The sequence below is a fragment of the Labrus bergylta genome, unplaced genomic scaffold (genome assembly GCF_963930695.1).
Source record: "Labrus bergylta unplaced genomic scaffold, fLabBer1.1 SCAFFOLD_188, whole genome shotgun sequence".
In the NCBI taxonomy this organism is placed as follows: domain Eukaryota; kingdom Metazoa; phylum Chordata; class Actinopteri; order Labriformes; family Labridae; genus Labrus; species Labrus bergylta.
The window spans coordinates 21,849-27,500 of record NW_027077262.1 but is presented as its reverse complement, the minus strand read 5'-3'; the positions used below and the strand labels follow the sequence as shown (position 1 = coordinate 27,500).

The 5,652-nt window shown below is 44.3% G+C and overlaps 1 long non-coding RNA gene across 2 annotated transcripts in view; it reads right to left on the bottom strand.

Moving 5' to 3' along the window:
* The window catches only part of LOC136178452 (uncharacterized), a 6,114-nt gene extending 1,052 nt beyond the window's left edge, over positions 1–5,062 (bottom strand). Inside the window, exons 1-2 of one of the 2 annotated variants that reach the window (XR_010665880.1) lie at positions 4,924–5,062; positions 1,736–1,883 (exon numbers count right to left, since the gene is read on the bottom strand). This is a non-coding gene — a long non-coding RNA (uncharacterized lncRNA). Of the gene's footprint in view, positions 1–1,735; positions 1,884–3,041; positions 3,245–4,923 lie in introns of those variants that run through there. The other variant, XR_010665879.1, reaches the window with a different exon arrangement.
* Positions 5,063–5,652: the final 590 nt, after the last annotated feature.

Sequence of the window (5,652 nt, the reverse complement as noted above, 5' to 3'; positions counted from 1 at the left end):
CTTGCACAGAGAGCTAAAAATCAAAATACAAACAAACATTTACAGGACAGCACATAAGAACACAAAAACACACTAAAGCATCACATGATTCAATGAGGGTTTTCACCAAGTTAAATAAAGGTCCCTCTTCCTAAAGTTCCCTCTGTCTAAGGGTCCTCCTTTTGTCTAAAGTTCTCCCTTGATCAGGTTCCCTCTGTCCAAGGGTCCCTCTGTCTAAAGGGTATCTCTATATAAGGGTCCCTCTGTCTAAAGTTCCTTCTCCATAAGGTTCCCTCTGTCTAAGGTTCCTTCTCCATAAGGTTCCCTCTGTCTAAGGTTCCCTCTGTCTAAGCTTCCCTCTTTCTAAGGTTCCCTCTGTCTAAGGTTCTCTCTATCTTAAGTTCCTTGTGTCTAAGGTTCCCTCTCCATGAAGTTCCCTCTGTCTAAGCTTCCCTCTCCATAAATATCCCTCTGTCTACGGTTCCCTCTGTCTGAGGTTCATTCTCCATAAGGTTCCCTCTTACTAGCGTTCCCTCTGTCTGAGGTTCCCTCTGTCTAAGCTTCCCTCTCCATAAAGATCCCTCTTTCTAAGGTTCCTTCGCCATAAGGTCCCCTCTGTTTAAGGTTCCCTCTGTCTATGGTTCCCTCTCCATAAAGTTTCCTCTGTCTATGGTTCCCCCTAATGTTCCTCTGTCTAAAGGACCCTCTGTTTATGGTTCTCCCTATCTTAAGTTCTGTGTCTAAGGTTCCCTCTATCTAAAGTTCCCTCTTTCCAAGGTTCCCTCTATCTTAAATTCCTTGTGTCTAAGGTTCCCTCTATCTTAAGTTCCTTGTGTCTAAGGTTCATTCTCCATAAGGTTCCCTCTATCTAAAGTTCCCTCTGACTAAGGTTCTCTCTGTCTGAGGTTCATTCTCCATAAGGTTCCCTCTTGCTAACGTTCCCTCTGTCTGAGGTTCCCTCTGTCTAAGCTTCCCTCTCCATAAAGTTCCCTCTGTCTAAGGTTCTCTCTCCATAAAGTTCCCTCTGTCTAAGGTTCCTTCTCCATGAGGTTCCCTCTGTCTAAGGTTCCCTCTCCATAAAGTTCCCCTAATGTCACTTTAGCTTAAGTTCCCTCTGTCTAAGGTTCCCTCTGTCTAAAGGTCCCTCTATCTTAATTTCCTTCTGTCTAAGTTTCCCTCTATCTAAAGTTCCCTGTGTCTAAGGTTCCCTCTGTCTAAAGGTCCCTCTATCTTAATTTCCCTGTCTCTAAGGTTCCCTCTATCTAAAGTTCCCTCTGTCTGAGGTTCCCTCTATCTTATGTTCCCTCTGTCAAAGGTTCCCTCTATCTTAAGTTCCCTGTGTCTAAGGTTCCCTCTGTCTAATGTTCCCTCTATGTAAAGTTCCCTCTGTCCAAGGTTCCCTCTATCTTAAGTTCCTTGTGTCTAAGTTTCTCTCTGTCTTAGGGTCCCTCTAAAGTTCCCTCAGTCCAAGGTTCCCTCTATCTTAAGTTCCTTGTGTCTAAGGTTCCCTCTGTCTAAGGTTCTCTCTGTCTTAGGGTCCCTCTATCTAAAGTTCCTTGTGTGTAAGGTTCCCTATATCTAAAGTTCCCTGTGTCTAAGGTTCCCTCTGTCTTAGGGTCCCTCTAAAGTTCCCTGTGTCTAAGGTTCCCTCCGTCTTAGGGTCCCTCTAAAGTTCCCTCTGTCCAAGGTTCCCTGTTTCTCACCCCTTTCTGTGTATGTCTTGAAGGTTCCTTCATGCAACATAAGCCATATTTACCGCTTACGTGGCCTTTGCTACTTTTGTGCGCTTCATCCTTTTCCTCCTCATGAGGGTCACTTGAGGCCTCTTCAAACCTGCGATCAGCAGCAGCAACCTGGGCCGCGACTTGGTGAGCCAGCTTCTCAGTAGCGTCCCCTTGGGAAACCTGCAGGAACAGCAGGTAGTGTTAGTACCAAAGTGTGGATATCATTCAGTTATGTTTGAGACTGGTCACATGGAGTCTCTTACAGTGTGGAAAGAAACAACCAGAGGACAGCTGATCTTACAACTCCAGAATATAGAACATAGGTTGATAAAAACAAAGCTGTAGATCATGTAACAAAAGCTGCCACAAACAGTTGTTCCAGTTTAAAAAAATATAAAGACTCCAAAAAATGTCTGAAGCTACGTCTTCAGATTGCTTCTTTTTTCAAAGCAACAATTCCTAAACACGACTATGGACGTAGCCTCTTGGTTTCAAAGTGAAGCAAAAGTGCCTAAAACCTGCGTTCTTCCTATTGTCCAACAGGGGGCATCCGATGGTATAGAATTCAATGATAAAATGGCCCTACTTGTCGGCTGATTTATTCCCTCAGTAAACATTTTCCAAACGAGTTCAAGGTCTCAGTCTCTAGTTTCAAGTCCTCTTCCACACAGCACGATGTTCATTGAGTTCATTAAGGTCCAATTAGAGTCTGTTTTCATTCTCTCACTCTCTCACATGACAGAAATCGTGCACTACAATCCGAGTGGTAGCTACGCTCACAGGAGTACAGCATTGAAGCTGGCGGCAGCACCAAACACCGTTACAAATGATATGTTATGATCTTTTACTTTGAAGTGGGCCGGTTATGAAGTCAATACCTGAATCTATTATTTGATCATTTACAAGTTTTTCCAGGTCGAGATCGAACTCTTTGATCTTTTATTCACAGAGATGACATGAATCCACCAAGAGACAGAAACCTTCCTCTAACACTCAGAACCCTCGAGCAGAACATTAGACGCTCGTAACAGGAAGTGTTTTATTTTTCTGCTTCAGGAAAATTATGAATCATAGATTCATAAAAGGTTAAAGATTACTTTAACCTTTTGAAGTTAACCAACATAATGTTGTTTACTTCAAAATACTATGGAGTGAAAAAACAACCAACAAACTCAAAGACATCCCAGATTTTACTTTCTATCGTCGTCACTGCCATCTCATTTATTTTACTTTAAATCTTAATTTTTAAACCTTGTGAGCAAACAGTCAACCAATCACCCCCACAGCCCCCCCGTCCCCTCCCTCGCTCCCTAGATATGAAGCAGGACAGTTCCTCACCCAGAACACTCCTCACCGAAGCACCATCGCTCACGCTTTCTTCACACTTCAGCTTCACATTGTGCACAGACAGCAGTGCTGACCTTTGTGTCTTTATAGCGGCAAGCTGCTGAGCGTGACGGAAAATCTGCAAAAACCCTCTCGATTGTTTGGACGCTGTGTTCGAGCACAACGAGTGGCCACAGAGAAATCTAGCAAAGAGTGGACCTGGAGGGCAGTGCTGATGGCTTTGTTGTCGCCCGGGGGGCTTGATGTTAAATGTACCAAGGGTGAGGGGGCTGGAGGGGGGCTTTGTTTGTGGCGCTGCCCCCTCCTCCTCCCCCTTTAGCCCTTTACATTATGATCAGCTTCCTGCTCCTTTTGTCATTCTCTCAAAGCAGATTAGTTTCAGTGAAGTTTGTTATCCGCCATCTTTAAATTCTCCTCAGGCTCAATTTAAAGTCAGACTTAAACATTCCCTCAGTTTGACCTTTGACAGTCGATCAGTTTGACCTTTGACAGTCGATCGCTTTGACCTTCAACCGTTGATTCATGTTTTCTGTCCGATCCTGTTTGGTCCTTTTCTCTCAGTTTGTAGCTTTTCTTCGTCCTCTTCTTTTCCTCTGAAGATCCAAATAAAAACACTTTTTCTAAACAGCAGCTCTGCAGAATAAACCTTTAATTTCCTTTGAGCAACAGCAGCTGTTTTCAAATCCTGTTCAGGTTCCATTCAAGTTCAAGGCCCAACTTCTGACCTCTGCTTTCCTCTTCTCAACATGCTTCATCGTTTATTCTTCTTTGGGTCCTTTTTCTACAAAACACCTAAAGGCTCAGGTAAGGGTTAGGGTAGGGGTGTGGATTTGAATCAGTCTAAGCAGACAGTTTAATAATCCATGTGCACAGTTTTGTGATCCAGCAGTCGACTTTATTTGGTTCTTACCTGAGACTTTGGGGTCTCAGTATTTGTCACTGTGTCCAATCCTTTGTTTCTCTTTCTTGGTTAGGGTTTGTGTTAGTTCCAGAAGTCTTCCCCTCTTCCTCTGTAGACAAGCACTCTCTCCTCCTGCAGCTCTGCCCTCTTTAACATTCTTGTTCTATCACTTCCTCTCTGCCATGTGAGGATCAGCAGCCATCTTGAAATCCTTTCAGACTCACCTCAGCGTTACCTTTAACACCAGATTCCTTTGTCTTTCCTCTCACCTTGTTTGGTCTCTTCTTTTTTTATCTTCATTTTGTCCTTTTTGCAAATACTTACATTGTCTTGTTCCTTGTTCAGACTTGGTCTTTGTATCCTCCTCAGACTGCGTCCATGTTTAGAATCGGGCCTCTTAGTAGTTTTACTGACCTCGATTTTTCTTTTCACACGTGATTTCTTTTGTTTTGTTTCATTGTTTGTTTTCTTTTTCACCTGATCCTCTACTTTAATTTTCTTTTTCCCTTGTTAGTTTTTCCCTCCACCACTACTTGCTTAAATCAGATCGTCCTGATCTCTGGGCTGTTTGCCCTCTTTCTTGTCTTGTCAGGTTCAGACCCATGTCTACTTCCTCCTCCTCAGACGAGTTTGTTGTTTGTTGTTACTGACCGTTCGTCTTTTAAGTCTCAAGGTAACTTTGACATCATCCTTGAGCGTCCGTCCTGTCAGCGAGCGAAACAGCTCACTCTTAAAGTCTCCTAACAAACCAACTCATGGACCACAGCAGCAACATCAGCAACAAACCAACCATTCATCTGAACGTAGAGATCCACAAACAGCCACCTTAAACTCATCAAAGCCTCTCAAAAGGTTAAAGATTGAAAAGTTCAAGTCCAGGAAGATCCACATCAAGTGCTCCATCACCTCAGATCACACCTTAGCCTCCCCATCCCCCCCTCCCTTTAAGACCCCACAGAAAGCAGTCCTTACCAATTGACCCCACACATTTGTTAGGTTATGCCCCCGGCGTCCGTGCAGAGGCACATATATGATCCCTGCTGCACGTTTTCCTCTGACACTAGAAGCTTCAGCCCGGACACACAAACAAACCGGCTCAATAATAGGAGGCCATGAACCCACTGAGGGATGAAGGGGGGTGGGGGGGGGGGAGGAGGGGTGCGTTAAAAAAAGGAGGGTCCACTCAGCACTTCTGACTGCACACAGATGATCCCACGACACACAGCCAATCAGGGACTAGGCTGCATCTGTTGCCATGACGCCTGTATTCAAATGCTAGGGGGGGAAAAAGTTTAACTCAGCGACATCCTGTCAGACACTTTGACAGAATATTTAAGTTTCCTTTTTATTTCCATTTGTGTAAATATTCCCCAATAGAAGGTAAACAAACTGCAGCAGGTAAACAGGCTGTAACGTCTGCAGCGAATAAACAGGCTGTAACGTCTGCCGGTAAACAGACTGCAGCAGGTAAACAGGCTGTAACGTCTGAAGCAGGTAAACAGACTGTAACGTCTGCAGCGGGTAAACAGACTGTAACGTCTGCAGCAAGTAAACAGACTGTAACGTCTGCAGCAGGTAAACAAGCTGTAACGTCTGCAGCAGTTGAACAGACTGTAACGTCTGCAGGTAAACAGACTGTAATGTCTGCAGCAGGTAAACAGACTAACGTCTGCAGGTAGACAGACTGTAACATCTGCAGCA